The 26436-nt window shown below is 39.5% G+C and overlaps 1 long non-coding RNA gene and 1 other non-coding gene across 5 annotated transcripts; both read left to right on the forward strand.

The window, feature by feature from the left end:
* The first annotated feature begins 1836 nt into the window (after positions 1-1836).
* LOC127090182 (small nucleolar RNA R71) lies at positions 1837-1943 on the forward strand. Its single transcript, XR_007791711.1, has one exon. It is a non-coding gene; the product is annotated as a small nucleolar RNA R71 (small nucleolar RNA).
* A 10307-nt stretch (positions 1944-12250) lies between these two features.
* Positions 12251-25676, forward strand: LOC127083694 (uncharacterized). 4 transcript variants are annotated; one of them, XR_007788503.1, is made up of 3 exons: positions 12251-12328; positions 12503-12596; positions 25581-25676. It is a non-coding gene; the product is annotated as an uncharacterized LOC127083694 (long non-coding RNA). The 4 variants fall into 4 exon arrangements; XR_007788502.1 differs by lacking the exon at positions 12503-12596 and adding an exon at positions 25395-25488; XR_007788504.1 differs by lacking the exon at positions 25581-25676 and adding an exon at positions 12689-12744.
* Positions 25677-26436: the final 760 nt, after the last annotated feature.

The following is a 26436-nucleotide window of genomic DNA, read 5'->3' on the forward strand; positions in this document are numbered from 1 at the left end:
GTTCTTTGGTAATGCTTTTAATTCCAAGTCAGGTTTCTTTGGGCGTGGCATGTGGTTGGGTGTAAGTGCTAAGCATTCGCTTAGACTTTCGTTTTGGTATGGTTCATGCCAATTATCGTCTTCAAATATTGGAGGGATTTGGATTTTCATTATATCAGAGTATGTGGTTTCTTGCATCTCCATCTCTCTTACGCACTCGTCTATAACATCAAGTAGATAACAGGTATCGTCTATGGCTGGCGCTTGTAAGAATTGTGTTAAGATGAATTCAACCTTTTCCTCTCCAACTTCGAATGTTAGCTTACCTCTCTTTACGTCTATTATAGCTCCGGCGGTAGCCAAGAATGGCCTTCCTAATATAATAGGTGTACTGGCATCTTCTTTGATGTCCATGATTATGAAGTCTGTAGGAATGTAAAATTGTCCTACACGTACGAGGATATTCTCTAGTATACCGACAGGATATTTGATTGAGCGGTCAGCTAATTGAACATACATCTTAGTCGGTCTTAGTTCTCCCATACTAAGGGCATTTACAGAGCTTTGTCTATGGCGAATTTTCCAATGACACAGGGTATGGAAAAACTACTTGGGTCTTTTAGTTTGGGAGGCATGTTATTTTGGATTATCGCGCTACACTCTGCAGTAAGTGTAACTGTTTCGTTATCCTCAATCTTTTTCTTATTGGATAAGATTTTCTTAAGAAATTTGGCATAGGAGGGCATTTGTGTGATGGCTTCTGTAAAGGGTATTGTAATGTTTAGTTGCTTCAGAAGTTCAACAAATTTCCTAAATTGACTTGCGGATTTAGAACTTTTGAGTCTTTGAGGATATGTAATGGGTGGTTTATAAGGAGGTGGAGGCACATAAGGTTTTTCTTTCTCTTCGGCCTCTCGGGTATTATCTTCTATTTCCTTTGGTTCATTCACCTGCTCAGTTGAGGTTTTGTCTGGTTTTTGGTACATGGCAGGGTTTTGGAGTCTTGGATCCATGGGTCTGTCTATTTCTTTTCCAGTCCTCAATATAACGACATTTGCATGTCCTTTTGGATTAGGTTGCGGCTGTCCAGGAAATGTTCCAGCTGGAGCGGTTGTAGATGCTTGATGTTGAGCCACTTGTGAAATCTGTGTTTCAAGCATTTTATTATGGGTGGCTAAGGCGTCTACTTTGCTCGCTAGTTGTTTAAGTTGCTCGCTAGTATGTATGTTTTGGTTCAAGAAGTCTTTGTTTGTCTGAGCTTGGGTAGATATGAAGCTTTCCATCATTAATTCGAGATTTGACTTCCTAGGCATGTTAGGAGCATTATTAGCTGGCTTTTGATATCCAGGTGGAACAGCTGGTGCTTGGCCAAGTGCATACAGGGCGTTGTTATTCTTATACGAAAAGTTAGGGTGGTTTTTCCAACTTGGGTTGTAGGTATTCGAATAAGGATTTCCTTGTACGTAATTCACTTGATCGGTTGGGACTCCTGCTAATATTTGATATTCTTGTGCAATGTGTCCAGGGTTTCCATATAACTCATAGTTTAGAGTTACAACAACCACGATGGCTGCGGGTGGTATGGTCAAGTTGTCTAATTTTTGAACAAGGGAATCTACCTTGGCATGAACATGGTCAAGGCTACTTATTTCGTACATTCCACCCTTTGTTTGGGACTTTTCTACTGGAGTTCTTTCACTTCCCCATTGGCAATGGTTTTGGGCCATGTTTTCAATGAGTTGATAGGCTTCGCTGTATGGCTTGTCCATAAGTGCACCGCCCGCGGCAACGTCTACTGTCAGTCTTGTGTTATACAAAAGCCCATTGTAAAATGTGTGAATGATCACCCAGTCTTCGAGACTGTGATGTGGACATATCCTCATCATGTCCTTGTATCTCTCCCACGCTTCGTAGAGAGATTCTACATCTTTTTGTCGAAATCCGTTGATTTGAGCTCTCAGCATAGCAGTTTTGCTCAGCGGAAAATATCGGGATAAGAAAACGTTCTTCAATTCTTCCCATGTTGTAACGGAGTTGGAGGGCAAGGATTGCAACCAAGCCCAAGCTCTATCTCTTAGTGAGAAAGGAAAGAGGCACAATCTTATCGCATCTTGAGATACACCATTCGCCTTTACAGTGTCTGCATACTACACAAACTTGGTCAGGTGTTCATTAGGGTCGTCCGTAGGATTTCCAACAAATTGATGTTGTTGGACGGCTGATAATAATGAGGGTTTTAATTCGAAATCGTTTCGATTGATAGCAGGGGCAGCAATGCTGTTGTGAGGTTCTTGTTGGGACAAGGTAGCGTAGAATTTAAGAGGACGATTTTGTGGTCCTTCTTCAACCATGGTTGGTGTTTCTTCTGGTTTAGTAGGAGAGAAGATATCGGGAATATCATACTTTTGTTGATATTCTTGTATTCGACATCTTACATATAAGAAACACTCTAATTCTTGGATTGGTGGTGCTAAGTTATCGCCTTGTGAGCGAGTACTTGGCATACAATCGGGGAAATAAGGGAGAGTAAATTAGTTTTTATTTTTACCTTAGTCTATACGTGCAACGAAAGAATCGCACTATTAGATTAAAACAGATCCCCGACAACGGTGCCAAAAACTTGATGCTGATCGTGACTATATATAAAATATAGTCTATCGGGTACTTGACTGCAAGTGCACAGTCCATTCATTTTAGTTTTAAAAGATATCGAACCCACAGGGACCTATGGTCAAACTAGTGTTACTAACGTCACTATGTTTAGCTAAGGGAATGATTTATAGAAGTTCGGGTGCAGAATATTAAATCTAAGAGAAATTTAGTTTTAAGAAAGAATTGATGGAAGGAATCAGTATGCAATGCATTAATTATCAGGGATTCGATAAGTCACCGGTGAATAGTTTAAATGCCAAATATCTTTCAGTAGAAAATATTTATTTAAAAGGCTTTATCTCACACTCTCGTGATTGTTGATTCGGCCTATAACTTTAAGTCAGAATGTACGCTCTCGCTGTCCCATTTGAAGTTGAAAATACTTTTTGAAAATAAATAAGTTCTAATTACTTTTAAAGTGCTCTCGCTGTTTTTAAACTCAATGCCTAATTTTTACTATCCAGCTCGAGCCTCACGCTCTCGCGATTGTTGGTTCTCACCTTAGTTAATTTTCCACTCTCGTGGCAAAATCATATTAAATAGCTTCTCACTTTTGTGACAAAGTTAATTAAATTTAAATTAAAAACCTCAGCCTAAAAGATTGTGTGAGAAAAAGAGTTTTCACCGATTATTATCAAATCCCATCCAATTAAATTGTTACATACCGATACCGGTAGTTTAGCCGAACATGTTAAATAGCACAAACACAAAGCATAAACAGATTAGCAGTGCAACAAACATAATTATAACAATAACAAGACAATGATAATAATAATTGAATAAAAACCTGGCAATTGGATTAACAGAGTACGGCAAATCTTCGAGTACTTGAGCAGTCCTCCACAAGTTGGTAGGATTCTGCTTCTTCAATACAATTGCTTACTAAATTAAATAGAGTGTAGTAGTTCCCCAGTGTAGGAAACTACTACTATGGCTAACTGGAAAATGGAAAGGAAAAGGGAAAACGGGAATTCTAAAAAGAATGGTAAATGAACTAAGGCAATGGGAACAAAGTTGCTAAAAAGAAAATAACTAAAAAGCTAGAATGCTGTAAAAAATCAATTGCAGAGCGGAAGTGTCGGTCTCTTTTTTTCCAACTTCTGTCCTTAATATATTGCTTTGGTAGGTCTTGGCAGTTGAGAAAATTTAGGAAGACTGGTTGAATGAGGAATCCACGAGGAAGTCATTCTATTGGAGAGAATTTAGGCACGTTTGGGTGCCTCTAATGACCGTTTCAAAGCGTAAAATATGGTCGTGTGACGCTCTTCATGGGCCTGTGACGGTCGTCACAGGCTGGGCCGTGCCGGTCGTCATGCTCTTTGTGACGGTCGTCACATCAGCAAATTCTGTCTTCTGGTTTTTCTGCTTTTTCTGTGCTTTCTCATCTGTTTCTTCTTTTTTTTCTTCCTTTTCTATATTTTGCTCATTAATGCTTGGGGATTTAAATACCTGCAAAAATAACTCGAATACTTGAGGAATAATCAGAATATTAACTAAAGTGGTATGATCTTTGAGTGTAAATCAAGGCAAATATCTGATGTATTTTCGCGTTATCAGAAACCAAGCAATCAGACCTAGGTCTTGCATGCATGTCCCTATGGAGGCGCCAATTTGAATGGCGACCCCTCTTAAAGGTTGTACATGGTCGCCAATTCAAGTGGAGACACCATGCAAGCACAAATTTTCATGCTCCCATCCATTTGCCTATAAATACATCCACTCAATCAACACTTCTTCCACACCATCACTCTCACTACTTCTTCTACAATACTTCTTCTACAATTTCATCTGCAACAACTTCTTGTAGTTTCATCTACACCAACCCCCCGACAAAATGTCTATCCTCACAATGGGCGAGTCACATAGAGGAACGGTTGCAAACATCGCAACATATGTAAGTTTTTTCTTTTGTTAACATTTTATCTTTCATCTTCACCAACCCCCTTTTATTTTAACATACCAACTTAGTCAAGTTTTTTGTTCTTTCTTTTATAGGATGTATCAAGGTTCCGAACTCGGGTCCACGAATATGTCCATATGGACCCGATGATTCAACCTTATGTTGAACTCGCCGGTTTTGGTCATATAAGCAAGATTTTGTCTTGGTCCGTAGATAACAAATTCATTCTAGCTTTATGCGAAAGATGGAGACCAGAGACACACACATTTTGATTCCCAACCGATGAGTGTACCGTGACGTTAGAAGACGTCTACATGCTTTTGGGACTACACATTGAAGGTAATGTTGTTAATGGTAAAACCGACTATGTGAATTCAATTTGCATGGATCTCTTGGAGACTGATTTGTTAGATGATAACGCAAGAGGTCAAGGTATACTACTTTCACGCCTTAAGTCATACTATAATAGTTTATACTTAGATGGGCATTCTACCGAAAATGCTCGAATAATAAAAACTAGGTGTTACATTATGCCGTTAATTGGCTCGTTTTTATTTCCCGAAGGTAGTGGTTCTAGCATGCATATTATGTATTTACCTTTACTTAGACATGTAGATAAAATAGGAAGTTACAGTTGGGGATCTGCTTGTCTAGCCTATCAGGATACTTTTCAGATGCATAATTCATTCATACATCATTTCATAGCATATGCATGCATGCAATGTTCGCATTTATTTTCAAGAACATAAAACATCTCATGCATCATGACATGGCATGAGGCTAACTCTTTTTTCAGATTAATTATCCTCCTGATACCGTCAAATAAAGATTCATTCAGACGGGTATCTTTATCGATTACATTCAAGATTCAGATACATCTTTCAGATATGATCCATATGAATATTCATTCTGACAAGTATCCTGATACCCTCATAATGATGGCCCATCCCAGACATTTATTGCAAATACAACATATACAAATATTATCAGATATAGCCTAACGTATGGCTCATTTTGATTCGGCCTAACGTATGGCCCCTTCAACTGTTCCAATACGGTCTAGCGTATGATCCATTTGGATATTCATCCCCTCAGATACTACCTAGCGTACGGTACATTCTGAAATATAGTCTAGCGTATGACTACCCCTTTTATCATCAGATACAGCCTAACAGACGACTCATTCTGCTACTCAGATACGATCTAGCGTACGATCCATTCTGATCTTTATTTCTCCAGATGCAGCCTAACGGACGACTCATTCTGCTACTCAGATACTACCTGGCGTACGGTACATTCTAAAATGTAGTCTAGCGTACGACTACTTGTTATCTCAGATACAGCCTAATGGACGGCTCATTCTGCTACTCAGATACGATCTAGCGTACGATCCATTCTGATCTTTATTTCTCCAGATACAGCCTAACGAACGGCTCATTCTGCAACTCAGATACAACCTAGCGTATGATCCATTCTGATCTTTCATCCCCAGTGAAGTCGCCACCCTAATGGACGACTCATTCTGCAACTCAGATACGGTCCAGCGTATGACCCATTCTGATCCTTACCTCATCAGGTTCAGCTCACCCTAATATCACCTAATGGATGACTCATTATATGGTCTAGCGTACGACCCAGTGTGACACCCATGTCTTCAGATATGGTCTAATGTACGACGCACTCTGAAGCTCTCATCATCAAACTCTCTGGATGGCATCTTTAAGCCCATCTCCATCAAGACTATCTTTTAATTAACAAGTGCAAATTTTTGGGGCATTCTAAGTGTTCAATAATTTTCCACCTCCAGATCACGAATGGCGTACATACCATTCTAATTCTCTCGGTTTAAGAATATTGAACAGGGGCAGCTGTCATACCCCAAAATTTGCCTGTTAATTTTTATGATACTTTCAACAGGTTCAAATGGGGTCTATTCGTTTTTATAACATTAATCTTAAAGAAACAAAGGTCTAGGACACGGATGACCAAATCCAGAAGATGACTTCCTGAACTGTCACGCTCGCTAGGCGAGCAAACCCTTCGCTGGGCGAAGCCCACGCTCCATTCCTCGCTCCAGCGAGTATCGATGAATTCGCTACTGGTATGCTCGCCACCCACTCGCTAGCTGCTCGCCTAGCGAGTAAGGACTAGCTGTGCTTTTATCCAAGTCTGGGAACATTTGCTGGAACACTCGTTGATCGTTCGCCTAGCGAACCCTTCGCTAGCTCACTCGCATAGCGAAGCTTGCGGATATACAAAAATTCTGGGCCTGAATTGCCTTCAGTCTGAGCCCTCCAAGACACAAAAAAAATCAGCTATAAATTCCAAGACTTCATTTGAAAAAGGGAGATCAGAAAAACAACAGGGAAGAAAACCCTGAACAACGGAGAAAACCCTAATTCAGAGCAGCCTCAATATACACGGAAGAGAACTCATCTGCACAAAGGTTACCTCCACCAACTCTATCAGGCATAAACCCTAAGAGTGCTCTGCAAACCCGACGGTGAAATTCAATCTCATTTGACCCCTCCAATCAGGTTTGCCCTATTCCCATTACTCTATGCTCCCAATTTGAAATTTCTAAATGTATGAAGCAGTATGGTTGACTTTGGAAGGGTAGGTATCGTTAGGTTTTGCCCGTGGGTTTAGATGTGCATGAATGTGTAAAACAATACCTTGAATGTTCAATCACGTAATTTCTGTAATGGATGCCATAGGGTTCGGGGTTTCTAAAATCGTTTTGTTATCAAAGAGGAACCTAGAACCCGCAGACGTTCGCTAGAACTTCGCTAAGCGAACATGTAGTGAGGGTTCGCCAAGTCCTTGCTAGGCGAGGCAGTAGCGAACATGACAGTAATCGTTTTTTCTGTTTGCACTATAATCTGTTTATACTGGTTTGACATGTTTCCTATTGCATTTGCGCGCTGTTTGCCAGACATTATTATTGCTGTGATTCTTTTGTTTGGTGCAATTCTTGATTGCACCCCATATTATTATTCTAACCTGTTTGCTGAATTTTTGTGAGGGCTCACATGACTCTTGAAGAAATAACTTGCTCGGTATTCCACTTTATTTGTGGGATACCATTATGGAGATTTATTCTGATTACTTGGCTAATTACATTGCCTTCGAATACGTGATCTTGTCTCTCGGTTTGTTGCCTTACGATATTACGATCATGTCCCGCGAATGTGGGGATACCCTTAGCAAAGACCCTTTCGATTAAATCATCATCATCCCTAAACAGATAAGTCATAGTCCCTTCGATCAAAAGGTCAATGTCCCTACAAGATAAACTATAGTCCCTCGAACGTTGCCTTCGAATATATGACCTTGTCCCTCGAACGTTGCCTTCGAATGTATGACTTTGTCCCTCGATGACCCTTCGTTGTAGCCTACGATTAAATGATGATCGTCCCTTCGAATGCTAAGGTATCCTTACAAATGTTGCCTTCAATGACCAATCGACGACCCCACGATGTCCCTTTACATCCAAAGGATAAGACTACTTACTTCTCAATAGTAAGGACAGTTTTACCCTCCTAAGGATAGGAAATACCTATAAAGACCTTGGTTAGGTATAACTCTTTAATTCTTGCTCACAGCTTAAAATACTTTTCACACGTCACACTTTTCATAACATCTTTTAGAAAATCACCACTTGGTATACATTTGCACCAGAATCATCGCCGAGTTATATTTTTCTAAAAATATTTCAAAATCAAACGAGATAAACACTTTGTATACATTCGTACAAGAATCATTACAAAGTTAAACTCTCCTTTCAAAATATTTTCTAAACACACCACATTTCTCAAACATTTTCTCAAACAAGGAAAACATAAGTGAGTTAAGCAATTAAGAGCCCATGGATAACCATGGATACAAAGGGTGCTAACACCTTCCCTTTGTATAATGTACCTCCCGAACTCAAAATCTAATCAAGGTCTTTCCTGTTCTTTTCCGCCTTTCCTTATTGGATAAAAGAAAAGTCGGTGGCGACTCTTGCTATCCGCAACATTGCTTTTCAAAGCAAAAACACAAAGTCAGTTCACTGTATCACAGAATTGGCGACTCTGCTGGGGACTCTTAAAAAGAGAGGTTACCTTAAAGACAAGATCACTTATGTTTTCGAATTGTTTCCTTGTCTGATTTACTGTTAAGGGATTGTTTGGGTATTGTATGCTCGAGTGAAAGATCCTACACCCGGATCTAGTGTACCTTAGGTGAGTAGCAAGAGATCATCGCGACTATCCGACGTATACTGGAATGGTTAAAATGATGGCTACGGTTAATGTGACACTTTGGATGTCCTGATGTTCCTCATGTTTACTTGAGGAAAAATTTGGTGTCTGCGTGGTGTCATCAAAGCATTAACCAGACCTTTAGAACCCTAATTGACTCATCCTAGCCATTAGAAAGTAGTGAGATAACTGACTTCGGTTCCGACTGGGGTTGGTTGATACTCGATACTACACTCTTTGAGATTGGACTTTAGGGAAATTTTGGTCAACCGCTTGGTGTTGCACTGAAGTGGACTTAAGGAAAGGTCAATGATTTGAGATCCTTCTAGAACCCGGTTACTATTCTAGGACAGGTTGAACCAACCAAACTTCAGTGGGGAGGGTACTTACCTATGGAACTCATGCAAGCCTTAAAACCTAGGAATAATTGCGGTGTGACTTGTTTGTGCTTGTTACTTACTTAACATCATAACATCATAACATCATAACATCATAACATCATAACATCATAACATCATAACATCATAACACCACGACATCATGGCATTGTACTAACCGTTTCGAGGACTTAGGGATTTAACTTTGCTCTGTTTTGTAAGGCTATGTGTCGCACCTCGAAAAAAAAATGGGGATACGACTTCAAAGCGAAGCGCGATCGCACGCTCGCAATGATGGACTGAACAGAGTCGCCACCGAACTTTATTTATTCCTAAAAAGGAAAGGGGAAATATCGATAAAACCCAAGACAAAAGAAAGGATAAGATATGGTCATCGCAACCAATATCAGGGTTCGGGAGTCGATTACGCAAGGGGAAGGTATTAGCACCCCTCACGTCCGTTGTACTCAACGGGAACCATTAGGTCAGTTGTGTGCGTTAATGTTAGTTTGAAATGTTAGGCTTTTCAAGTTATTAGGTGGGAAAGAAAGGAAGGATGAGAAGAGATGTTTTTGGATTTTTGACGAAGGACTAAACCTAAGTTTTTTATTAGTGGGCCTGACAAGATTTAAAAATCCTGCTCCTACGTATCTCAAAAGAGAAATCAAGGCTTACGTAGTTCTGGGTAGAAAAATGTTTGTTTGTTGGTCAATTTTAGCGAAAGCTATACTGTATTAATCGACGAAAACATTGTTTTACCCAAAACAGATGAGGAGTGGACGCATACCACACATCGAACGGATTTATAAATCTACATTCGGAAAAGCGTCATTTATCTCTACTCAACAATCGTGGCCGAAACATTGTTTTGTATCACTTAAGACAATATATATTTCATTTATGAAAAAGGTTCTTGATTAATCGCACGGCGGCGAGAAAAAGAGTTTGATTGGTTTGATGTATTTTGAGTGATGGCGAGAACTTGGATGAGCGAGATATACATCTCGAATCCTAGCCTCAGGAGTGCATGGTATACACCATGTTCCATTTCCATCTTATTTGCAAAGATGTTTAATAAAGATTAGGTATTTTTAGAATTTGATTGAGAAAGGGTTTGACGAAACCGCATTAACAATTTTTAGACGATGGCGAGAGTTGAGATTGGCGAGGCATACGTCTCGAATCTTAACCTCAGGAGTGCATGGTATACACCATGTTCCATTTCCACCTTTATTGAAAGAGTCTTAAATAAGATTTAAGTATCTTAGATTTGATTGAGAAAAAGGTTTGACGAAACCACATTGACGATTTTAGATGATGGCGAGAGTTAAGATTGGCGAGGCATACGTCTCGAATCTTAACCTCAGGAGTGCATGGTATACACCATGTTCCATTTCCACCTTTGAAAAAGTGTTTAAGTAAGAATTAGTTATTTTGGTTTTTATTGTGAAAATGACTTGACCTAGATCAAGTATTGATTGGGCGTTTGAGAAAGATGAATGAGTGTTTGAGAAGACAAAGTGGATGAATTTGGATGATGGCGAGAACTAGGATCGGCGAGATATACATCTCGAATCCTGGTCTCAGGAGTGCGTGGTATACACCACGTTCCATTTCCATCTTTATTGAAAAAGTCTAGATAGGGATTAATATTTTTTGAGTTTTTATTATGAAAATGGCTTGACGTTGAATCAAGCATTTGATGAAAGTTTGGAAAAGATGGGATGGAATGGGATGGAGAAATGAGTTGATTTGTTTATTGAGAAAATGCTCGACGTTGGATCGAGTCATATTTCTGTATTTTTTTGAAATTTGTTGATTTTATTCTTGTGTTAGTATCTAACTAAACAGTCAAGTAATAAAGAAATAAAACAGTACCAAATTATTACACATCGGGGGAATGGGGTACATTTTGTCAAATGGGGATTAAAAAATCATGAAATAATTAAATCGGGCCCAAACAACAAATAAGGCAATGCATGAGTGTAAGTGCAAGAGAACCGGCTCATTGTAAGAAAGCCCAAGAGTAAGCTATGTGAGGTTGATGGCGATGCTTAAAAAGCAATCGACTTACAAGGGTGTGAAAATGGGGGCTCGATATTAAATCGAGAAAAGTATGATTTTTTTGAAAATGGTTTTGCATGCATGATGGATTTAATAAAAAAAAAATATGGACATGAAAATAATATTAAAAGAAACAACAATGCTAAAAGACAATAAAATACTAAAAAAATAAAATGCTAAAAGAAAATGAAATACTAAAAAAATGTGCTACACATAAGTATCGAACTCACCCCACCTAAGACTATGGAACTATCCCTCTCTCCACCAGGCCACTTACTAACCTACTGATAATTTATTGCTAACTTAAATATATAAACTAATGTAAATTAAAAAAGGATTAAAATAAAAACTAAAATAAAAAAAGAAGACTATTGGCCTACTGGTAGTTAAACCCAGCCGCATGGCTGTTGGGTTTTAGATGCTGACTGATTGGGAATTCTAAAATACTACATTAATGCCATAGTAAAATGAAAACACTGCTAAATGAAAATCTAAAAAGTTTAAACGTTATTTCTTTTTTCAAAAAAAACTGGAATAAAATAAAAGAAAGAAAAAGAATCAACATTAACACACCCTCATCTCCCTCATGCTACAAATCCTTCCTCATCGCTCTCTCTCAGTCTCACTTCCCTGCGTCTCACTCTCTTTTCGTCCTCACTCTCTCACAATACCTTTCTCTCGCTCACATGCGTATCACTCTCCGTCTCACTCTCCTGCGTTTCAAACTCTCTTCGCCTCACTCTCTCTCCGCCTCAAACTCTCTCAATCCCTCACCTCTCATCGCGTCTCCCAAAGACAAAAATGGAAACAGAGATAAAAGAAAACCAAACCGGGGCTCACCTTTGGCGATGATTCAGCGGTTCAGGTAACGGTTCACTTCTCTCTTCGCCTCTTTACTGGTTCCTTTCTTTAATTTGGGAATTAGGGTTTTTGCTTTGGCCGCCTCTCTCTCCTTTTTGAATCCGATCCCCACTACTGATCTCTGCCTCCTATTTATCTCACAGATTAGGGTTCAGATCGATGCTCAAAGTTTCCAAAGGAGAAAGCTTTCTGAAATGCTTTTGGATGCTCAGAATTGGAGTTTAGCCTGTTTGATGATTGGACTCAGAAAGGTAATCTGGGTTTATGATTTCTTCTATGTTTTTGTCTCTTTTCCTGACTTGGGAATTTTTGTAATTTTTACTGCTTGGACTAATCGTACCCTTATTTTTTACTGCAGTGAGAGATTGAACATTGGTTTGATGATGTAAGCTTATGATTCCTCTTGTTTCTTCTTGTGATAACAGGCCTTCTAAACCCGTTTGCTTCTTCCTCATGGTTTGTGGCGGATTGTATTGGTGATTAACACCGGTACCGGCACCGGCTAATGAAGGGTACAAGGTTAGTATCAAAACATTCTGGTACCGAATTCGAAACTTGTGAATTAAACATTGAGTCTTTTGATGATCCTCTGAGTTTCCTCTTTCGTGCAGGTTATGGTTGAGAAGCACACGTGCCGGGAACAAAACGCTCAACGTGAATTGCCTATCATTTCTACGAAAATGATGAGCCCGTTCATGAATCTCAGCCGGAGTTTTAGGGTCGTTTAATGGTCTCGTTTGAGGGCCAGCTGCTCCAAAAGCATATTAGTGACAACGGCAGAATTATCAGGAGATGAACCGTTCCTACCCACAGCCAAACTAAATCCACTTCGGCGAGGCAAAACACTTGCTTGTTGAGATAATCCAAGAGGATGTTCATTGTCTGTTCATTTGGAAGAAGAATTTCATCCATGAATGCACAAAACGTCTTAACTTGGGTGTGAACATTTCCTCGTACTTGTATCGCTTGATCAGCAAAAGAGGTATTATTGGCTTTTTTCAATAATCTTTTCAGCATCTAATTCACCCGCATTTTCTTTCCCAATTGATTATAACTAATAATACAGGAACAAGCGGTTAACATCGGCTTCAAATTGCAACTGTCTCGGATCCTTAGTCAAAGAAGGGTTTTCACAGCCTCTCGACATTTGCGGAACAAAGATGCCATTGAGTGATTTTGGTTTTTCTTGCAGGCTTTGAAACATTGCTGTTGAACTGGCGTGGCAGGTCATTTACATCAAAGATGGTATTACCGTTAAACATGTTGCCATCGTTATCTTCAACTCAGAGTTGCTCAGCAGATTGTTTAATCTTCCTGTGTGAATTTGCAGGGTATCGGCACTCAGCAATGTTGAAGCTGTAGCGGTTGTTGTCGCGGATAAAAAAACCTTGAAAATCCGTAGCTTCCTTGAGGCTGCAACATGTCTAAGTTGAAAGGAGGGGATTGGGCTGAACTTACGCATGAAGATTCAAACAGTAGAGAAGTTCACTGAACCGCTGTTGACAGGATTCGGCAATTGCAGGGTAACTTCAATCTCTGTTTTTTTTTTCTCTGAAACATGCCCCAAAATTTTCTATAATTTCTCTTGCGAGTTTGACGGTTCTTTGGCCAGGCAAAGGGAATGGCAATAACAGGTCGGGCATGGCTTCCAGGATAGCACCGACAAAGATAGTTGCAGCATACAACAATATGACAATTTCTGCCACATAAAGTATCAATCCTTTACTGCAAATCTCTGGACAATGCGTGTTGATGCCAAAGAAATCATGGGCTTCTAGCTTGTACCGCGAAGAAAGTCGAATCAAGTTCCTATTTTCATCTTTGTATCGCCGCTTTCTGTTGTAATAAGCTTATCGTTCAACACTGCATAATAGGCTTCAGTGAAAGTTTCTTGAGCATTTTTGTTAGCCAAAATGAAGTTGACCGGTAGCATTAGCTAGTTCTTTATACCAAAACTTCTCTGATTTTTCTGTGTGCACCTTAATGCCAATGATATTAGCAGAATGTGCATTCAAATGCAGCATGCTAGCAATTAGAAAAAAATATTGGTTTTCTGCACAAGCACCAAAAATTGAAGGATGGTCCAAAGCATGTCGCCAAAAAAATCTTTGACAACACTTTTTAGACAACGATTGTAAGCATTATATATTCATGCGGCACAAACAAATAAGTTGTAAGCAATGCATACAACTACTATTTATTGCGATCACCGGCATGCTCCACTTCCAGGATCATTCACTTCTTCTCGAATCAGCAAGTAGTATAAAAGAAAATCAATAAGTCAACAGTGAAATCATACTCTTGATCACAACCCATGTATGAGTCACACATGAAATAAAGTATGTATGATATCTTTCCACCAGCAGCAACAGCAGCAAACTCCTGTTTGGCTTTTAACTTCCGCTGCAAGGAAACTCGTTTAATTGCAGCAACAAGCTGGTTTTGGTATCCCCTCTCCAAAGTGACATATATTGTTATATCCTCCCCGTTCCGGACAGTGCCATTGTGCAAGGCTTCATAGGACAAATCAATGTTAGGAAAGTGATTGCAAAATCGAGCAATATCCAACAATTTCCAACAATTGTGAATCTGACATGCTTAACAACTCACGCCTTTTAATATCTTCCCTCTCTAATAAGTCAAAGATAGTTTCTATACTCTTCCCTGGGTTCTCCTTGCATTTCCTAGCCAATTCCTTTGTGAAATGAGGAAGTTGTAGCAACATAGAATCACGTTGCCACATTCGTTGTGTCAGCATTCGACTAACTTCCATAGCAAGAAGAGCCGAACCTTTGGTGATTTACTAACTTGCGAACCGCCTCTTCTTCTCCATGTCGTATTGGCAGGTAAGCATATTCTGATGCAGATGACAGAACCTCCAAAAGGCCCTTCATTTTTGTACTTGAAGTAATAGATAATGAAAACCTTTCAATCGTTGATATACTTCCAAGATTAAGAGGAGACAAATGTATATCATCCTCTATAGCAACACACTTGCTTGTTTCCAAATCACTCAATGTATTTTCCACCATCTCTGAGGGGTATTCAGAAAGATGTCTGTGACTAACTCCTTGTAAATTGCAATAGTTTGGATTCTATTTTTGAGCACATTTCACGAGTTTTCATAGGCATAATCCAAGGCAAAACCAATACAACTGTAACAGTAGTAAATGTCAGGGTGGCATAAAAAACTTGAACTGAAAAGGTGGCATCCTTATTGTATGCGCAGACAAGTCCTGATGTTCATAAAAATATTGCAATACCAACAAACCAGACATTAAAAGGCTGAACCTTATGACCATTGCAACCTTTGTTTTGGACTGCAAAAGGGATAATGCAAATATGCCCAACATGATGATCATGATACATGATGCTATCTTAATCAAGTTTATATATTGAATTCCAGCCTTTGATGCACATTTGTTTCCTTAGGATCCAAGCATAAAGTTTGCACATGAGGATCAGTAGCTTCGACCAAATGCCCCCCTTAAGATTTAAATCCCAATATCAAAACCAAATTATAGAACATGATTGAGACTCTTTTGTGTTTCTCTTGAATTATCTATTAAAATCCATACAAATAAAGGATGACCTTCGGCCACTAGCTTGATTCCGCCGATAACCAGGCTCGGTCCCTCTTGAAAAAAAAAAAAAAAAAAAAACTCACATGATAATGACTCTCCCTTAAAACATGGTAAACCACTGGAATCTCCTCGAATCAAACAATGTTCATCATAGTAGAGGAGACCTCCTTGAATCTCCTCGTGAACATGGTGCACCCATAACAGAAAAAGGAGACCACTTGATGCTCATGAAAAAAAAAAAGAGTACCATAGTATAGGAACAAAATCATGAGGAGCAAATAATGAAAGAAATAATGATATGAATATCAGGGTCAAAATCAGGGTGTGACAGTTGCCCCTATTTAAGCGTCTTCAACTAGAGAATATGAGGCAAGACACTCCTCATATGATCATAGTGGGAGATGGTTAAATAATAAGAAAACCCGGATTTTGATCCTGAATCCCTATGACATGATGTGATATGACATGATATGATATGATATGCATGATATGCATGGTATGCACGGATGCATGATTCTTTTTTTTTTTTGTAATTTTTATCTGTTAGGGATATGGTGGACCCTTAACAGGAGACGCTACTAGACAGACCAAACTGTGGGGAATACTGATGATCCACAGGGAGACAGACAAATGGTAAGAAACAACTTGCTGGGGAAACAGTCCTGCTGGAGACTCAGACACACACTGGGGAGTATTCAAAGTGAGATCTGATAAACGACACTTAGAATACAAGGGATTTCGGTGGTAAGTTCACACATGACTTACTAAACCCGAATAAAGGAAAAGATGCTACAACAGGTTCATGTATGACCTGACAACGCTGGGGAATAATCAAGGAGAAAACTCTTCAGAACAGGTTCATGTATGACCTGATACCGGAATAGGGGTTCAACAAACAGGTTCATACATGACCTGAATAGGATTGAACAAAGAATCTTCAGAGTAGGTTCAAGCATGACCGGACCCCGGAATAAAAAGGTTCAATGACAGGTTCGTACATGACCTGAATAGGATTGAACAAAGAATCTTCAGAGTAGGTTCAAGCATGAACGGACCCCGGAATAAAAAGGTTCAATGACAGGTTCGTACATGACCTGAATAGGATTGAACAAAGAATCTTCAGAGTAGGTTCAAGCATGACCGGACCCCGGAATAAAAAGGTTCAATGACAGGTTCGTACATGACCTGAATAGGATTGAACAAAGAATCTTCAGAGTAGGTTCAAGCATGACCGGACCCCGGAATAAAAAGGTTCAATGACAGGTTTGTACATGACCTGAATAGGATTGAACAAAGAATCTTCAGAGTAGGTTCAAGCATGACCGGACCCCGGAATAAAAAGGTTCAATGACAGGTTCGTACATGACCTGAATAGGATTGAACAAAGAATCTTCAGAGTAGGTTCAAGCATGACCGGACCCCGGAATAAAAAGGTTCAATGACAGGTTCGTACATGACCTGAATAGGATTGAACAAAGAATCTTCAGAGTAGGTTCAAGCATGACCGGACCCCGGAATAAAAAGGTTCAATGACAGGTTCGTACATGACCTGAATAGGATTGAACAAAGAATCTTCAGAGTAGGTTCAAGCATGACCGGACCCCGGAATAAAAAGGTTCAATGACAGGTTCGTACATGACCTGAATAGGATTGAACAAAGAATCTTCAGAGTAGGTTCAAGCATGAACGGACCCCGGAATAAAAAGGTTCAATGACAGGTTCGTACATGACCTGAATAGGATTGAACAAAGAATCTTCAGAGTAGGTTCAAGCATGACCGGACCCCGGAATAAAAAGGTTCAATGACAGGTTCGTACATGACCTGAATAGGATTGAACAAAGAATCTTCAGAGTAGGTTCAAGCATGACCGGACCCCGGAATAAAAACAATTGGACTCGGACCGTAAGCAATGGACTACAACCAGCTTTTAACGGACTTTGCCAACAACAATTGGACTTTGAAATGAGTTCTAGTAACAACTGAGCTTGGAATAATGCCTAACAACAACTGATTTTTAGGAGACACCAATGAGTCTTGAAATAATTCCAGGGAATGACATAGGGGTTCTGGAGCTTCATCAGAATAAAAGTGACATGTCTGGGAATTCATCAGAGAGTAAAAGAAACAAATTCTGGAAATGCATCAGAATTACAAGTGATATTCCGGAAATACAACAGAATACAGACACATCTGTTAATATATCAAGGAAATTCTGGAAATACATCAGAATATAGACACATCAAAGAACACCTCAGATAGATGGTGAAACATCTGGAAATACATCAGACAAGTCGTGGAAATACATCGATACACCAAGGAGTAATCCGGAAATTCATCGGATAATCCAAACAGAGAATGAACCTTAATGGAAAATTTTCTAATAGGTGCCAACTGGGTTGGACTTGAAAATGACTACAAAAACCGGATGATGGTTTAAGGGCACCAAAGACAAACTGGAATTAGAGGTCAAAGGATATAGGATCAACAACAAGACCTGGGTCAATGCAAAATGAGCACGAAGTACATTTCGGCCATGCATGATTTGTATTCTTTTATGCATGATATATGAATGATCATGCTATGAGAATGCTGACACCTGAGTGGACTGGGAGTTGGTAAAGGCTTTTTATGGAAGCTCATGACTCCTCAACACCGAGAACTCAACCAAATATTTTATGATAGATGTTGTCAAAGGAGAATTCTATCCGGCTTGATAGCCACAACTTAGCCAATGAGATCCTTTTTAAGGATCAACGAATCGTGCTAGCACAATTTTCGGGCACTCGTCTTAAGCTCAATAGTTGTTGACGTATGGTAGAATTTGTTTGAGCATTTTAAAAGCACGAAGAAAGAGGTTCTGCCCCTCTGTGGCTCATCTTGCCCCAGTTTGTTGGGTCTTTGGAAATGTTCACCTTGAAAAGGGGTTTGGAAACAACTTTCCATGAGACTACCTCGAGATGGCTTGCCCCAAGTGTTTGAAACTTGCAATGGTCTGAACTTGACTAACCAAATGTTGGAATGGTAGACTCTTGATTGATTGTCCTTTGGATAGCTGGACTCATTGAGCTCCGAGGTGGCTTGCCCCGGACTAAGTCTTGAAGCAAATTACTCTTGGCTAACTGAACCATGGAGTGATTGGACTTACTGAACTCTGAGGTGGCTTGCCCCAGTCTGATTCTTGAAACAGATTACTCTTGGCTAGATGACCCTTAGGGTGACTAGCTCGAATTAACTGATGCTCAAAGTGATTTTCCCCTGACTAAACTTCTTTCACTCCATCAAGTTCTTCAACTGTAAATGGAATTTCTTTGATGCTAAGTGTTGACTCGCAAATAAGATTGTTCATTCAAAAATGGTAATTTTAATGCAGTGTTTATGCAAAAATTTGAAATCAAAGTTTATTGATATGAACGGGTGAAATACAGTGAACGGGTCAATGATAAGAATACAATGGTGATCAAGTCATTCACAGTATGCAAGTTGGTGCTATCAAAAATCGTTTGGAGTCAAGTTAACACAAACTTGTTATAGTATGCTTTCAAGATAAACCCTGCCTCAATTAGGTCTTTGAAGGGTTGTAACGTGGTCTGGTTCACGGTTTTTTGAAACAAAAGGATATAAGGCTCAAAATTTATTTTTACCCACCCCTTCTTCTTGATGATCTCCAGTTCCTTACGTTCAGTTAATTCAATACACGCATTCGACTTCCAGGAGGGTTCGAAGGTGTGATGAGGATTCAAGACGAATTTTCTTGAATGGCAGTCACCTTATTTTGTTTTTGTCGAGGATTTTGGTGACCTCTTTTGATTGATTTTCTTTATCCCTAATTTTGCCTGGACCGCTTCTTTGAAGCTTTTGGTCCATCGGGATGCCCTAACTTTTGCCTAAGTCATCTTGTGGTATTTGACCTAGTGGGCTTTTTTTTTTTTTTTTTTTTTTTTTAAAAAGGTATTGACTGCCACATTATTGGTGGATGAGGATCAACCAACACTAATTTTAGATTTTCTCAACTTCTTCGACACTTCAACATGTGCGCGAAGGATAACATGTGGTTGAACCTAATTGGAGGGTGTACATATGTACGATTTTTTTTGAAAGATCGAATGCATGATCAAACTATCTGAACACAACTACCCTGCCCCAGGTTAAGATTAAGGGTTTTAGATCCGAAATAAACACCAACTTCTAGGCTCAAAGTGGTTGACTAGGGATTAACTCCTTATCTCTTCAGTGTTTGGGGATTTGAAACAATGCCTTACATCATCGACAAGGTTTTACTCAAAAGCATACCACAACAATTTCAGGTGTTTTGTTTTCATCATCCTCCTTCCAATCTTTGTTAACACAACGGTTTGATAAACAAAAGTGAATGAGAGCAGTATTTTTGTTTTTGTTTTTTAACATAAATGAAAAACGAGTGAATACGAATGGATTAATTCAAAAGATGCATAAACATTTCATTAATCTTACCAATTCAAAGAAAACAACAATGCTTAAAAGCAATTAACAGTCAACATGCAAGGAAACTACAAAAGAAATGCTGAAACAGCCAAATGATTGCCAGCTTTGGGGAATGACTTCTTCAAACTTGAAGGTTGGGATCAACAAGCTTTTTGACATTGGCATGATGATCTTCAAATTCTTTTCCTTCAATCTCATCGTTGAACGCAACCTTCTTGAATCCACTACTCACTTCTCCTTTTCTTTCATTGGTATGGGTCGTGACATTGGAAATCCAAGGCGGTATCTCAATGCTCTTACCAGGAAACAATGATAGCTCATTAGCCACATCCCTGACATCTTCCTTGTGGTACAAAACCTTGAGGGGTATCAAGGGTCCTTTCCCTTTATCATTACTTGGCCCAGAGATCAAGGTATATGTACTTGAGACTTCCTCCTTGAGTGTTGGTGACCTTATGTCAATCAATCTTTGCAGCTTGAGCTTAAAACTCACGCATTCCTCGATGGAGTGCCCCATTGTTCCAGTATGGTATTCACACTTGATCTTCGGGTGATCTTCTTCAAAGACTAAGCTCTTCTTGTTAATCAGTCCTCGTACCAAATATTTTAGCGCACAGCAAGAATCTAGGTCATGTCCCAATGCCCCTTTATGGAATTCACATGTTGCATTTGGATTGTACCATGGTAGGTCTGGTGACACAGGCGTGAGAGCTCGAGGGGTCACCAAAGCATTCTGGATCAGTAGCGGGTAAAGCTTGCTATATGGTACCGGAATCGAGTCATTGTGATCCTGGTTCTTCTTGCTCTGATTCTGATTTTTGTTTTGAACCTGACTTCGGTGATTTTGAGGAGGAATGGCCAGAGGATGTTGATGATGACGCCTTGAGGGGGGTCTATATATTGGTAAATGAGGGGTTGCCACATAGAATTTCCCTTGACCTGGGGTAACACCAGATGGATGTGGCGTAGTAGCTCTCTTTGTTGCAGCAGCGTATATTGGGTGACCCTCTCTTCCCAACAAGACTTGCAGGGTTTCCAAGACCCATCTCATTTGGATCTTCAAAAGATTAAGTTCCTCCTTCAGCGCTTCTTGGCTTTTCCTTAGCTCGTCCATCATCTCCTGAGACATGGTTCTTTGTTCTAAACGCGTGTTAGGAATCACTTTGCTGATCACGGACAAAGGATGGATGAGTTTTTTTGGTATTTTGTCTGGAAAATGACATGCGTTATGCTGAGATGCAAATGCAATGGAATGCGAATGAATGCAATGCAAGCCATGCATATTTTTGTTTTTTCTTCAATACACGGGTTCAAAAGTCCGAGGTACTGATAAATTTGATTGCTTTTCCAAAATGGGGTTCTCACCGGGTATGATCTAGGGCTTTTGTTACAAAGGATCCCCAGAGTCATTGATTCACAAGAATGTTTGACGCTTACGGGAAATACTTCCCGGTCGTCAACTCCATCGAGGGAATCTATTCTGGGTGAGGTTCTCGTACCGACTCTTACGAAGTATACACCTCGCGAGTCCGTACTACGCAACCATCGACTGGGTTCTAGACAGGATACTCAGAGTCATGGATTCAAAAGACTGTTTGACGCTTACGGAAAATACTTTCCGGTCATCAACTCCATCTGGAGAATCTATTCTGAGCGAGGTTCTCGTATCGATTCTTACGAAGTATTCACCTCGGGAATCCATACTACGCAACCATCATTTCTAGTTGGCCAAAGGTTCAATGTTCTAAAAGGTCCTTAGAGTCATGGACCCCTTTGAAACATCGGCGCTTACGAGGCATACGCCTCGGGCGACAACATTTGCAAAAGAATCTACTCTAAGTGAGGTTCTCGTACCGACCCTTACGAAGTATTCACCTCGGGAGTCCGTACTACTCAACCATCGTCCTATCTTATGTTTTTTCACTCTAGACTCGGGTGTAGAGTCTTTCCCACATGGTTTGCAATCAAATCATCCAAGTACCAACAATCACAATAGAACCAATATACAACAGATATATCAATATAATAATAAAGATAATCAAAAGCAATAAATAAGGAAAAGCCACACAATTAAACAAACAAAGGCACACAGACGTCCTAACTAGGCTTGACTCGCTTAGGGATTAGTTTCCCCAGCAGAGTCGCCATCTGTCGCACCTCGAAAAAAAAATGGGGATACGACTTCAAAGCGAAGCGCGATCGCACGCTCGCAATGATGGACTGAACAGAGTCGCCACCGAACTTTATTTATTCCTAAAAAGGAAAGGGGAAATATCGATAAAACCCAAGACAAAAGAAAGGATAAGATATGGTCATCGCAACCAATATCAGGGTTCGGGAGTCGATTACGCAAGGGGAAGGTATTAGCACCCCTCATGTCCGTTGTACTCAACGGGAACCATTAGGTCAGTTGTGTGCGTTAATGTTAGTTTGAAATGTTAGGCTTTTCAAGTTATTAGGTGGGAAAGAAAGGAAGGATGAGAAGAGATGTTTTTGGATTTTTGACGAAGGACTAAACCTAAGTTTTTTATTAGTGGGCCTGACAAGATTTAAAAATCCTGCTCCTACGTATCTCAAAAGAGAAATCAAGGCTTACGTAGTTCTGGGTAGAAAAATGTTTGTTTGTTGGTCAATTTTAGCGAAAGCTATACTGTATTAATCGACGAAAACATTGTTTTACCCAAAACAGATGAGGAGTGGACGCATACCACACATCGAACGGATTTATAAATCTACATTCGGAAAAGCGTCATTTATCTCTACTCAACAATCGTGGCCGAAACATTGTTTTGTATCACTTAAGACAATATATATTTCATTTATGAAAAAGGTTCTTGATTAATCGCACGGCGGCGAGAAAAAGAGTTTGATTGGTTTGATGTATTTTGAGTGATGGCGAGAACTTGGATGAGCGAGATATACATCTCGAATCCTAGCCTCAGGAGTGCATGGTATACACCATGTTCCATTTCCATCTTATTTGCAAAGATGTTTAATAAAGATTAGGTATTTTTAGAATTTGATTGAGAAAGGGTTTGACGAAACCGCATTAACAATTTTTAGACGATGGCGAGAGTTGAGATTGGCGAGGCATACGTCTCGAATCTTAACCTCAGGAGTGCATGGTATACACCATGTTCCATTTCCACCTTTATTGAAAGAGTCTTAAATAAGATTTAAGTATCTTAGATTTGATTGAGAAAAAGGTTTGACGAAACCACATTGACGATTTTAGATGATGGCGAGAGTTAAGATTGGCGAGGCATACGTCTCGAATCTTAACCTCAGGAGTGCATGGTATACACCATGTTCCATTTCCACCTTTGAAAAAGTGTTTAAGTAAGAATTAGTTATTTTGGTTTTTATTGTGAAAATGACTTGACCTAGATCAAGTATTGATTGGGCGTTTGAGAAAGATGAATGAGTGTTTGAGAAGACAAAGTGGATGAATTTGGATGATGGCGAGAACTAGGATCGGCGAGATATACATCTCGAATCCTGGTCTCAGGAGTGCGTGGTATACACCACGTTCCATTTCCATCTTTATTGAAAAAGTCTAGATAGGGATTAATATTTTTTGAGTTTTTATTATGAAAATGGCTTGACGTTGAATCAAGCATTTGATGAAAGTTTGGAAAAGATGGGATGGAATGGGATGGAGAAATGAGTTGATTTGTTTATTGAGAAAATGCTCGACGTTGGATCGAGTCATATTTCTGTATTTTTTTGAAATTTGTTGATTTTATTCTTGTGTTAGTATCTAACTAAACAGTCAAGTAATAAAGAAATAAAACAGTACCAAATTATTACACATCGGGGGAATGGGGTACATTTTGTCAAATGGGGATTAAAAAATCATGAAATAATTAAATCGGGCCCAAACAACAAATAAGGCAATGCATGAGTGTAAGTGCAAGAGAACCGGCTCATTGTAAGAAAGCCCAAGAGTAAGCTATGTGAGGTTGATGGTGATGCTTAAAAAGCAATCGACTTACAAGGGTGTGAAAATGGGGGCTCGATATTAAATCGAGAAAAGTATGATTTTTTTGAAAATGGTTTTGCATGCATGATGGATTTAATAAAAAAAAAATATGGACATGAAAATAATATTAAAAGAAACAACAATGCTAAAAGACAATAAAATACTAAAAAAATAAAATGCTAAAAGAAAATGAAATACTAAAAAAATGTGCTACACATGAGTATCGAACTCACCCCACCTAAGACTATGGAACTATCCCTCTCTCCACCAGGCCACTTACTAACCTACTGATAATTTATTGCTAACTTAAATATATAAACTAATGTAAATTAAAAAAGGATTAAAATAAAAACTAAAATAAAAAAAGAAGACTATTGGCCTACTGGTAGTTAAACCCAGCCGCATGGCTGTTGGGTTTTAGATGCTGACTGATTGGGAATTCTAAAATACTACATTAATGCCATAGTAAAATGAAAACACTGCTAAATGAAAATCTAAAAAGTTTAAACGTTATTTCTTTTTTCAAAAAAAACTGGAATAAAATAAAAGAAAGAAAAAGAATCAACATTAACACACCCTCATCTCCCTCATGCTACAAATCCTTCCTCATCGCTCTCTCTCAGTCTCACTTCCCAGCGTCTCACTCTCTTTTCGTCCTCACTCTCTCACAATACCTTTCTCTCGCTCACATGCGTATCACTCTCCGTCTCACTCTCCTGCGTTTCAAACTCTCTTCGCCTCACTCTCTCTCCGCCTCAAACTCTCTCAATCCCTCACCTCTCATCGCGTCTCCCAAAGACAAAAATGGAAACAGAGATAAAAGAAAACCAAACCGGGGCTCACCTTTGGCGATGATTCAGCGGTTCAGGTAACGGTTCACTTCTCTCTTCGCCTCTTTACTGGTTCCTTTCTTTAATTTGGGAATTAGGGTTTTTGCTTTGGCCGCCTCTCTCTCCTTTTCGAATCCGATCCCCACTACTGATCTCTGCCTCCTATTTATCTCACAGATTAGGGTTCAGATCGATGCTCAAAGTTTCCAAAGGAGAAAGCTTTCTGAAATGCTTTTGGATGCTCAGAATTGGAGTTTAGCCTGTTTGATGATTGGACTCAGAAAGGTAATCTGGGTTTATGATTTCTTCTATGTTTTTGTCTCTTTTCCTGACTTGGGAATTTTTGTAATTTTTACTGCTTGGACTAATCGTACCCTTATTTTTTACTGCAGTGAGAGATTGAACATTGGTTTGATGATGTAAGCTTATGATTCCTCTTGTTTCTTCTTGTGATAACAGGCCTTCTAAACCCGTTTGCTTCTTCCTCATGGTTTGTGGCGGATTGTATTGGTGATTAACACCGGTACCGGCACCGGCTAATGAAGGGTACAAGGTTAGTATCAAAACATTCTGGTACCGAATTCGAAACTTGTGAATTAAACATTGAGTCTTTTGATGATCCTCTGAGTTTCCTCTTTCGTGCAGGTTATGGTTGAGAAGCACACGTGCCGGGAACAAAACGCTCAACGTGAATTGCCTATCATTTCTACGAAAATGATGAGTCCGTTCATGAATCTCAGCCGGAGTTTTAGGGTCGTTTAATGGTCTCGTTTGAGGGCCAGCTGCTCCAAAAGCATATTAGTGACAACGGCAGAATTATCAGGAGATGAACCGTTCCTACCCACAGCCAAACTAAATCCACTTCGGCGAGGCAAAACACTTGCTTGTTGAGATAATCCAAGAGGATGTTCATTGTCTGTTCATTTGGAAGAAGAATTTCATCCATGAATGCACAAAACGTCTTAACTTGGGTGTGAACATTTCCTCGTACTTGTATCGCTTGATCAGCAAAAGAGGTATTATTGGCTTTTTTCAATAATCTTTTCAGCATCTAATTCACCCGCATTTTCTTTCCCAATTGATTATAACTAATAATACAGGAACAAGCGGTTAACATCGGCTTCAAATTGCAACTGTCTCGGATCCTTAGTCAAAGAAGGGTTTTCACAGCCTCTCGACATTTGCGGAACAAAGATGCCATTGAGTGATTTTGGTTTTTCTTGCAGGCTTTGAAACATTGCTGTTGAACTGGCGTGGCAGGTCATTTACATCAAAGATGGTATTACCGTTAAACATGTTGCCATCGTTATCTTCAACTCAGAGTTGCTCAGCAGATTGTTTAATCTTCCTGTGTGAATTTGCAGGGTATCGGCACTCAGCAATGTTGAAGCTGTAGCGGTTGTTGTCGCGGATAAAAAAACCTTGAAAATCCGTAGCTTCCTTGAGGCTGCAACATGTCTAAGTTGAAAGGAGGGGATTGGGCTGAACTTACGCATGAAGA

This window comes from Lathyrus oleraceus, chromosome 5 (assembly GCF_024323335.1).
Source record: "Lathyrus oleraceus cultivar Zhongwan6 chromosome 5, CAAS_Psat_ZW6_1.0, whole genome shotgun sequence".
Taxonomy (NCBI): Eukaryota; Viridiplantae; Streptophyta; class Magnoliopsida; order Fabales; family Fabaceae; genus Lathyrus; species Lathyrus oleraceus.